Source organism: Triticum aestivum, chromosome 2B (genome assembly GCF_018294505.1).
Source record: "Triticum aestivum cultivar Chinese Spring chromosome 2B, IWGSC CS RefSeq v2.1, whole genome shotgun sequence".
Lineage (NCBI taxonomy): Eukaryota > Viridiplantae > Streptophyta > Magnoliopsida > Poales > Poaceae > Triticum > Triticum aestivum.
The window spans coordinates 28,808,751-28,820,272 of NC_057798.1; the positions used below are offsets into that span (position 1 = coordinate 28,808,751).

At 51.6% G+C, this 11,522-nt stretch overlaps 1 pseudogene; it reads right to left on the reverse strand.

Moving 5' to 3' along the window:
• Positions 1-929: 929 nt before the first annotated feature.
• LOC123040130 (uncharacterized) lies at positions 930-8,314 on the reverse strand (annotated as a pseudogene).
• Between the last annotated feature and the right edge of the window lie 3,208 nt (positions 8,315-11,522).

Genomic DNA, 11,522 nt, shown 5'->3' on the forward strand with positions numbered 1-11,522 from the left:
CCCCGCTGAGGTGGCTGCCTGGGATGTCCTCCTCCAGGACATCGCCCTGCTACCTATGGACGTGGCAGATTCTCCGGACTCCATCTCCTGGCGCCTAGACCCCTCCGGCCGCTTCTCCACCAAATCCCTCTACGCGGCCATTGCCCCTTCGTCAGCCCCGGAGCCCTTTGGTCTTATCTGGGACATCCGCCTCCCACTTAAGATTCGGATCTTTCTTTGGCAATGGATCCGCGGCCGCCTCCCGACCGGCGTTGAGGTTCTTAAGCGCCATGGTCCTGGCGATGGAATGTGCCCCCTGTGTGGCACGGTAGAGGACGCTAATCACATCTTCTTCCTGTGCTACACGGCACAGTTCCTTTGGTCTTGTTTCCGCGAAACGGTTGGGGGACAGTGGTGCAACACCAACTTCCCTGACCTGCTTGCGGAAATTCAAGCCTCCCCCCTCGCTACAGACATATTAGATGGCTGTGTGTCGGGGTTCTAGCCTGGACCCTGTGGACGGTTCGCAATAAGCTTGTCATTCAGAAGGTGCCCCTTCGGCGTGCGACTGACTCCATCTTTAAAATGTGTGGTTACTTGCAGCTCTGGCGGCCGCTTAGCCGCCCGCAGGACCGGGACGCCATCGACAGACTCCTCACCGACCTCCGTTCGTTGGCCTTTCGCCTGGCGCCTCCGCTCCCGCCGCCACCACCAGAGCCCGACTAGAGGATGTTTCCCTCCTGGCTCCTGGCGCTTGTGCCTTTTTGTGTGTGTGTGTTGGGCTTGTTGAGCTGTGCCCTCAGCAGTAACCCTTGTTGCTTTCTTGTGCTTGGACTTCGTGTGCGTGTGGGCTTTGTGTTTGTGTGAACCTTGTTGGATGTTGGCTTTGGCATTTGCTTTATATATAAAGCGGGGCGCGAGCCTTTTTGGGCAAGCACCTAAAGGTTTGTCTGAGCATAACCATTACTTAATGTACAAAGGCACTATCTTCCAGATTTCAATGCCAACTAGATACTTATTTTGCATCAACAAAGTAACTAATAATTGTAAACTCATACCGACAACTTTACATTCATTTCCGCATACGACGAACAGCTGCAGATTTCAGTGAGAACCTTCAACTTCATGCCCAGTGCCCTCATCATCACCAATCAAACACGGAGGCCAGGCCATAATATACGGATAGGCACAGTAATCAAATGTCCCATTGATCATTAACTCAATCTCCTTGGTCCCCAATGAATGGTAGAATAACCAGCTGTGTTGTGTGTCAGCAGGGGTTATGCATATCATGCACACGTACACGCATCTAGACCTAGCTTGCACAACTCTGAGTTTGCCCTCCGATTCCCCAGTCATCCGCTCAATCTCTGCGCTCAAAGAGAGTATGAGCTGCGGCACCCAAATCCCAATTCCATCACCGTCCACACCACGGGTAAAAACATGGAGGTGAAAATCATCAGATGCATATAGCAAGCAGAGCTCTCCATCCTTAGTGTCCCCGACGATGAAATCGGCCTGCCCGTAATCAGTTACCTACGAGGGTAGATCCAGAGAGGAGACATCCATGGTAGCTGTGTTTATCCTGATCACACGTGTTTCCTCATCACAGAAAGGCCAGTAAATGGAACCATCCACCAGCATGCCAGCACCGTGCTTTAGGCCGTACTCACCGCCGATTTCGACCCAGGGGTGGATGACCCAATCCCTCGTCCCCGACGAGAAGACGGCGGCGCGAACCCTAGACACGTCGGCGCAGATGCAGACCACGCCGAACGAGCTGGGGCTCTCCTCGGAAGAAAGCAGGTGGAGGCCGATGAAGGAGAAATCGCTGAGGCTCCCGTCCGCGACATCGTCGGGCAACGGGATGGTGTCCACAGCCCAGGTCATGGGGTTCACCGCGACCACGGCCCAGCGTGACAGGTCCTCAATGCATCACAGCAAGACAATTACTCGAACTAGCCCCGCTTGATATTATCTCAAGGTTCAGAGTTACAGATACAGGGGATCAGATCGAGGATCTGTCCAATTTCTATCAAGTACTCTAGAGTTCTAAGGGTAGCTAGCTATTACACTTGGAGAAAAGGGGAAAGATAATCTTCGACTCGGCGAGCGGGTCCCTTATAGCTGGGAGCAGGTGGCGATGACTTGAGACGGAAGGATCCGTTGCCGTCACTGTTACAGTCAGGCTGGTGGCGGCAACGGGTGATGGTGAACAGGACACCGGAGAGCCGTCGATCTTCACTTACTGGGTTGATCCCAACTGTCCGATTCCCATAGACTGAACTCTGTTTCTTCAGTGCAGGTGTTCTGTTCTTCAGTTAACCAGAATAAGCTGTCAGGGTCCTGACAACTGCCCCTCTCTGGAGAAGATCCTTGTCCCCGAGGATCATTTGTCGGAAACCAGGAGCGAATGGTGTGGTTGAAGAACTCCGGAAAGGTGACTTTGATGAAATCCGCGTCTTCCCAAGTAGCTTCGTCAGGTGACATGTTGAGCCACTGTACCAACCACTGTGTGACCAAGTGAGGATGTCTTGGGACAGCTCTTGTTTCCAGCACTGCGATAGGAGCTACTTTGATCTTGCCAGATGCATCTACCAAGGGCAAATCTGGATCAGGGACTGCATTTGGCCCCAAGTGTCTTTTGAGTTGGCTCACATGAAACACATTATGTATCTGTACCTTAACAGGGAGCTGTAGCTTGTATGAGGAATTTCCTATCTTCTGTAGTATTCTGTAGGGACCATAAAATTTTGTGGCTAGTTTAAGCCCTGTTCTGATGCTGAATGCAGCAAGTCTATATGGTTGCATTTTTAAGTACACCATATCACCTTCTTGAAATTGTTTGTCTGTTCTATTTCTATCTGCGTATTTCTTCATTCTTTCTTGTGCCACTTGTAAGTTGTGTTTGAGTTGTTGCTGTACATGTTCTCTTTGCTCCAAAAATGATTGGACCTCGGCGTCTGCAGGGCCAGGGATAGATATCTCTCCAATTTGAGGGGGAGGGAACCCATACAAACACTGGAATGGTGTAAACTTTGTAGCAGTGTGGTATGATGTGTTGAACCACCACTTTGCCAAGGATAACCAAGAACACCACCTTTTTGGTTCAGTAAAAGCCATGCTTCTGAGATAAGCTTCTAGACATTGGTTAACACGCTCTGTTTGGCCATCTGACTGAGGATGGTGGGATGTGCTCATATTAAGTTTGACCCCGAGAGTTTTGAACAGTGCTTGCCAAAAATTGCTGGTGAATATGGTATCTCTGTCTATTACCATAGACACTGGCATTCCATGCAGTTTGAAAATGTTGTCTATAAACGCTTGGAGGACTGTGGTGACAGAGAAGGGGTGAGAGAGGGCTATGAAATGGGAATATTTAGTGAATCTGTCCACGACCACTAAGATCACATCTTTGCCGTGTGACTTTGGCAGGCCCTCCACAAAATCCATTGAAATATGTCTCCAGGCCATGTCAGGGATGGGGAGAGGGTCAAGCAGACCAGGATAGTGGCAATGTTCTCCCTTGGCTCTCTGGCAAATAGGACATTGCTGAATAAATTGCTCCACTGCCTTTTTCAGGTTGGGCCAATAGAATATGTTCTTGATTCTGTGATATGTGGCTCTAATGCCAGAGTGTCCACCAATTGGTGAAGAGTGAAATGTTGTGAGCAGTTGTTGTCTGAAGTTCTCATCTGTGCCCACATATATTCTGCTTTTCTACCTCAAAATCCCAGCTGCATAACTGTATAAAGGGAGATCGGTTGCTCCAGCAGTTAGTTGAGCTATCAAGGACTTGCATCTGTCATTAGAAGTATAGGAAAGTTCTAGTTGTTCAGTCCAACTAGGTACCACAGTAGAGATTGTCATGAGTTGAGGTTTTCTGGAAAGAGCATCAGCGGCCTTGTTTTCTTTGCCCTTTTTATACTCAATGGTGTAAGTGAATTCCAACAATTTCAACATAAGCTTGTGTTGTATTCCTTCAGATATCCTCTGCTCTGTGATGAACTTAAGGCTTTGGTGATCTGTTTTAATGATCAAGGATGATCCTAGGAAATAATGTCTCCACTTCCTTAGAGACTCTAAGATAGCTATTGCTTCTTTTTCATAAGTAGACAAAGCAACAGCTTTGGGACCAAGGGACTGACTGTAGTAAGCAATGGGTTTGTGTTTTTGCATGAGGACAGCACCAATTGCAGCTCCAGAAGCATCATATTCAAGTTCAAAAGGGAGAGAGAAATCAGGAAGTGCCAGCACTGGGGCATGTGTCAGACTGAACTTTAGTTTCTCAAATGCTGCTGTTTGTAATGGAGTCCAAAGGAATGAATCCTTTTTGAGCAGGTCATGAAGTGGTCTACAAATCATACCATAGTCTTTAATGAATCTTCTGTAGTAACCTGCCAGACCAAGGAAACTTCTCAGTTCTGTTGTTGTTATTGGTATGGGCCACTGTTTAACAGCTGAGATCTTGTCTGGATCTGTTGCAACTCCTTGTGCAGATAGCACATGTCCCAAGTATTCTACATTAGGTGTCCCAAAGGTGCACTTTGCTTGGTTTAAGAGCAGGTTGTGTTTCTTAAGCAATTCCAGCACTAGGGCCAAGTGTTCCTTGTGTTCCTCTGGTGTCTTACTGAATATTAAAATATCATCGAAGAATATTAGCACAAACTTCCACAAATAAGGAGCAAATATTTTGTTCATCAATGCTTGGAAAGTGGCAGGGGCATTTGTGAGACCAAATGGCATGACTAAGAACTCAAAGTGGCCAAAGTAAGTTCTGAATGCAGTCTTGTGAATATCTTCAGGCTTCATCCTGATTTGGTGATATCCTGATTTGAGATCAAGCTTGCTAAATATAGTTGCTCCATGTAGCTCATCTAATAAATCCTCTATGACAGGTATAGGGAACTTGTTTTTGACTGTTTGGGCATTTAATTTTCTGTAGTCAATACATAACCTCCAAGTGCCACCCTTCTTTCTTACTAAAATGGCTGGTGAAGCATATGGGCTCATGCTGTGTTGGATGATATGTCTGGATAGCAACACTTTGATTTGCTGTTCCATTTCATTCTTTTGCAGGTGAGGAATTCTGTAGGGTCTCACATTCGATGGTGTAGAATTTTCTTTGAGAGGTATGCTATGATCACACTCTCTAATTGGTGGTAATTCTGTTGGTTCGGTAAAAAGTTCCTTGTACTTTTCCAAGACTGGCAAAAGTTCCTTTGCTGCTTTCTGTTCAGTATGATCAGCAACACAACTATAGTTACTGACAGTGGTCATAAACTGAATGCTCATGGCAAAACCCACTGCTCCCTGAGAGCACAATTTTTCTGCTTTGTCAGCAGAAATGAGTTTAGGTGCTGTTGTAGCTGTACAATCTGTGAAGGTTACAGCAAACTATCTATCCTTGTTGATAGTCACAGTTCTTGCATCGAAATCCATGGACAAAGGGCTATGTTTCTTCAGAAAATCACAGCCCAGAACAATATCATATCCTTGTAATTCCAGAACAGTGAGATCATTTGAGAAATCTTCATTATATATTCTGAAGTTTGTGTTAGGAGCAACAGCACCTGAGTTCAGTGAACCACCCCCAGCTACTATCACTTTCTGTGTAGGTGTATTGATCAATTGACAATTTTTTTTAGAGCAAATTTGAGATCAATGAATGTGTTTGTGCTTCCTGTGTCTATAAGGGCTACTCCTTTTCTTTCTCCAAGGGAAACACTCACTGCTATAGTGGACTCAGAAGAATCACCAGATACTGCTTGTGCAGAAATGTGCATGCATTTATCTGTTGCTTTTGTAAATTGCCCTTCAGCAGTTAGAACTGCTATTTGTGCTTCTTCTTCGGGTGACATATCTTCAGGGTCATTTTCACTAGCAATAGCATGTAAAGCAGGAGATTGTTTGCATTTCTGACCAGGGATCCAGGGCCCATTACATCTCCAACACACTCCTGGTTTCCTTGTTGCTGGAGCCGGTGGAGGGATTTGTAAGTTGGAAACGGGTGGAGGAGTAGCTTTAGACTGTCCAGAGAGAGCTTGAGACTGTTTTTCTTGGTGACTGAGATATGATTGGTACTTTGCTTGCAAACCACTTTCATAATCTCTAGCTAACCAATATGCCTGACTGAGGGTTGTGGGTCTTTGTGGTCTGAGGTTACACCTGATGCTTGGTTTTAAGCCATTGACAAAACTCACTATATAATAATTTTCTTGCAAGTATGGGTGTTCATCCCTGACAACATCCATTACTTCTTCAAACTTATCAGTGTAGGCAGCTACTGACAGAGTGTTCTGTTTGAGATTGTGGAATTTTTCCAGCACCTCATAAATGCTGGATTCAGCAAACTTGTCACACAATGCTCTGCAAAAATCTGGCCAGGGCAATCTGTTGTTTTCCATTCGGGCACTTCTGACCCAGTTATCAGCTCTCCCCACAATATAGGTCAGTGCTAAATCCACTTTGCACTCGTCAGGAATTTGAGCAAGCTGAAAGTATTTGTTGACTTGTCTGATCCACCCCAGGGGATTGTCTCCATTGAAGGTAGGAAAATCTATCTTAGGGCCTTTGGAAATGCTCTTCAGGAATTGCATTGCTCTGTCAGTTTGTTGTTGTGTTGTAGTACTGAGTGCTGGTTGTGTTTGCTGGCTTGCACTTCCTCCTGTCAAGCTATTTTGCAGTTGTGTTTGCTGTCCTTGTGGTGTGATTAGTGTCTCTCTCGTGGCCTTAGCTGCGTGTGCGCCTGGATTCTGCTGGTTCTGTTGTTGTAAGCTGGGTTGAACAACCAAGGAAGCAGACGCTTGGGGAACAGGGGAGGGAGGGTTGGGGTTCTCTGCTCGCATTTCGCGCAAGATGGCGAAGATGTCTTGCTGAACCTTGGAGTTGTTCTCGACCAACAGCTCAACCTTTCCCAACTGTTTTTCCAAGGATTCGACTGTCTGTAGGCGTGTGTTAACCTGATCGATCTGATCTTGCATCTTGTCCTACTTCAAACCCAGCGCAGTCAGTTCGGTCTGCATCGCCTCGAGCTCTTCCGAAATTTCATCCATATGCTTGGTTCGGGTGGGCATGGTGACCCGCACGGCTCTGGGATTTTACAGCGGAACGAATCTGAAACCTTCGCCGGTGACCTCCTTCTACCGCCGCCAAAGCTCCACGTCTTGCCCGCCTCTGATGCTGCATGAACCAGGGATACGCTAAGGAATTTTACCACGGCGGAATTGTTCCAGCCGCAACCTAGTTTCTCCCCAATTTGCAGCCGAACGATGCCTACTCCAGGCCGCCTTCGATCCGAAGAACTGCACCGCCGCCGGGACCCGACACCGAATTGGGGGATTTTACGAGAGATCCCAACCCCAGTTCGTGGTCAGATCCGATTCGCCTCCGAAGATTCACTGGCTCTGATACCAATTGACAGGTCCTCAATGCATCACAGCAAGACAATTACTCGAACTAGCCCCGCTTGATATTATCTCAAGGTTCAGAGTTACAGATACAGAGGATCAGATCGAGGATCTGTCCAATTTCTATCAAGTACTCTAGGGTTCTAAGGGTAGCTAGCTATTACACTTGGAGAAAAGGGGAAAGATAATCTTCGACTCGGCGAGCGGGTCCCTTATAGCTGGGAGCAGGTGGCAATGACTTGAGACGGAAGGATCCGTTGCCGTCACTGTTACAGTCAGGCTGGTGGCGGCAACGGGTGACGGTGAACAGGACACCGGAGAGCCGTCGATCTTCACTTATTGGGTTGATCCCAACCGTCCGATTCCCATAGACTGAACTCTGTTTCTTCAGTGCAGGTGTTCTGTTCTTCAGTTAACCAGAATAAGCTGTCAGGGTCCTGACACAGCGCGAGTTCCACATGAGGATGTACCCGTGGCGGCAGTCCGTGACGGTCCAGCCGATGGGAGCGACGTCGCCCAGCAGGAGGGAAGTGAGGAAGAAGTCGCCGCGGCGGAGGGCGGCGGTGAGGTCGAGATCTGAGCGGCGCAGGGGGGCGAAGGAGGGAGCGGTGCTGACGTCGACCTCGAGGAAGATCCCGAGGAGGGGCGCCGGGTGGAGGGCGCGGAAGAGGCGGCGGAAGGGCCGGGAGGAGCGGACGGCGCCGAGCCAGGAGCGGCAGGTGAGCGCGGCGCGGACGAGGGCCGGCAGGTTGGGCAGCCGGAGGAAGATCTCGAGGAGCTGGTCTTGGCCCAGCGAGGATATGGTTGTGGTTCCGTCGCCGACGGTGGCGAGGGTGGTGGTGGTGGTGGCAGCGGCGGAGGGGATCGACGGATGTTTGGCTGCTGGCGCAGCCGCCGCCGCCGGCGGCAGCTTGCTGCTCATTGCTCGAGAACGTCAGCGGAGATTTTGGATCCCTGGCTATTTTGTTTTGTTTTTTTAGAATTCCCTGGCTAGTTGTTTTTAGTACCGGGTGGACCAAGCCCATTACATCATACCTTAGAGCATCTCCAGCCGTTCGCCCCCCGGCGCCGAAAAAGAGCGGCTTGAAGATAAGCAGTGCTAGATTGGGCCCTGGGGTTCGGTTCGCTCCCAGTCATAGGCTCATGGTCGCCGCGGGTTCGGCGAAGTTCGTTTCAAATTTTTGTAAACTCGGCGATTTTTTGTAGGAACTCGGCCATACTTCATTGAAATTTGTAAAAAAATGTAAAAACATGCAAAAACTACGCCTAACTTAAAAAACAAACTAAAAAGTGTAGCCGCCGCCGTCGCCGCCATCGTCGTCTACATGCCGAGAAGCCTGTAGAAGCAGGTGTAGTCGCTGCCGTCACTGTCGTCGCCGCCGTCGCCGTCATCGCGCGCCTCGCCTGCGACGTCCCTACTGCAGCCCTTGCCGGGGTCGCCGACACGTGGCGGGCGCTTGACGGCCCGGCCTCGCCCTCCTCGTCGCTGTCGATGACGATAACGCCGCCCTCCTCGGCGCGGCGACGGGCCTGTTGCTTCGGGTACGCCCGGCGCTGGCGGCGCACCTGCTTGCGGGCGTAGTCCTACTTCGCACATTTGAGGGCGGACTTGTCGTCGGGGGCCACCATGTCGACGTGCTCCGGCTTCACGGGGAGAAAGCCCGGCCCGGGCTTCGCCCGGACCAGGCGTAGGGAGCGCCTCACCGGTACCGTCGCAGGCGGTGAGGGCTCGTTGATAACGAGGGTGCCGCTGCGAGCGCGACGCCCGAGCGATGTCCCCTCCGGCTCAGGCCTGACGGGGTGGAGGGCCGGCGAGCCGGAGCCCGACGACGAGGACGACCCCGGCTCCATTCGCCGCGGCATCCAGGAACTGCCGCGGCGGCGAGAGAAGGACGGCCGCGTCGGGTACTCCAGCCGCGGCACGTTGCCGGTCTCGATGTGGCCGAGGACGGCGTCGAGGGTGCGGCCGGGGATGCCCCACCACTCGCGCCATCCTTCGGCGTTGAGGCGGCTGCGGGGAATGATGTCGTTGACGGAGGCGATCTGCTCCTCGCGGCGGCGCTGGAAGTACATCGTCCTCAACGTTTCGCTGTCGGGCGCGTACCTCGGCTGGTTTCGCTGCTCCTCCGTCAGGGAGGGGCGGATGCGGACGATCTTTGCCCATCGTTCCGCCCCTTCGGGTACCGGCGGTATCGGGACGCCGCCGGTGCTCAGCCTCCATGCCCCCGGCACGCGCATGTCAGGGGGCGCCAGGTACTCGGCCTCGTAGAGGAGGCGCGCCTCCGGCTCTTGGAGGTGTCGGCGGCCGAAGCCGTTCGCCACTGCGCCGTCGCCTGGGAACCTCTCGGCCATCTTTGCTTTGCTCGTCGGCGGGGAGAAGGTTTTTCGCGAGAGGGACAGGGGAAGGTTGTGGCGCTCACCAGCGGGGAGTGGGCGTCTTTTATAGCCGAAGCGGGGTGGCGGGGAGGCGGCATGCGGGAGGACGCGTGGCGGGAGCGAGCGGGACGCGCGTCAGCGGCGTTTTCACTGCGCCACCCGTGAGCCATCAATGGAGGCTGACTGGCGCGGCAGCACGACAGCCTTGGCATTGATTCTCGCGGGAACCGAGGCGGTGAGGGCGACGAAGCGGCGTCTCGCTGACTCGGCGGGCCCGTGGCTCTTTCGCGCCAAAACCGCTCGTGCCGGCGCCCCCGGGCGCCCCCAGCGCGCCGGATTCGGCCTGGGTCCGCCGGCGCTGATTTCGGTCCAAGCCGGCGAAAAATGGGCCCTGGGGGTGCGACTGGGCCTTTTTCAACGCCGGCACAAAAAAATCGCCTAGGAAGTGTTGGGGAACGTAGTAATTTTAAAAAAAATTCCTACGCACACGCAAGATCATGGTGATGGCATAGCAACGAGAGGGGAGAGTGTTGTCCACGTACCCTCGTAGACCGTAAGCGGAAGCGTTAGCACAACGCGGTTGATGTAGTCGTACGTCTTCACGATCCGACCGATCCAAGTACCGAACGTACGGCACCTCTGTGTTCAGCACACGTTCAGCTCGATGACGATCCCCGGGCTCCGATCCAGCAAAGCTTCGGGAATGAGTTCCGTCAGCACGACGGCGTGGTGACGATGATGATGTTCTACCGGCGCAGGGCTTCACCTAAACTCCGCGACGATATGACCGAGGTGGAATATGGTGGAGGGGGGCACCGCACACGGCTAAGGAACAATCCGTAGATCAACTTGTGTGTCTATGGGGTGTCCCCCTGCCCCCGTATATAAAGGAGCCAGGGGGGAGGAGGCGGCCGGCCAAGGAGGGCGCGCCAAGGGGAGTCCTACTCCCACCGGGAGTAGGACTCCCTCCTTCCTTGTTGGAGTAGGAGAAGGGGGGGAAGAGGGGGAGAGGAGGAAGGAAAGGGGGGCCGCACCCCTTGTCCAATTCGGACTAGAGGGGGGCTGCGCGCCTCCTTCCTTTCGGCCTCTCTCCTCTATTCCCGTATGGCCCAATAAGGCCCATATACTCCCCGGCGAATTCCCGTAACTCTCCAGTACTTCGAAAAATACCCGAATCACTCGGAACCTTTCCGAACTCCGAATATAGTCGTCCAATATATCGATCTTTACGTCTCGACCATTTCGAGACTCCTCGTCATGTCCCCGGTCTCATCCGGGACTCCGAACTCCTTCGGTACATCAAAACTCATAAACTCATAATATAACTGTCATCAAAACCTTAAGCGTGCGGACCCTACGGGTTCGAGAACAATGTAGACATGACCTAGAACTATTCTTGGTCAATAACCAATAGCGGAACCTGGATGCCCATATTGGCTCCTACATATTCTACGAAGATCTTTATCAGTCAAACCGCATAACAACATACTTTGTTCCCTTTGTCATCGGTATGTTAATTGCCCGAGATTCGATCGTCGGTATCTAATACCTAGTTCAATCTCGTTACCGGCAAGTCTCTTTACTCGTTACGTAATGCATCATCCCGTAACCAACTCATTGGTCACATTGCTTGCAAGGCTTATAGTGATGTGCATTACCGAGAGGGCCCAGAGATACCTCTCTGACAATCGGAGTGACAAAACCTAATCTCGAAATACGCCAACTCAACATGTACCTTCGGAGACACCTGTAGTACTC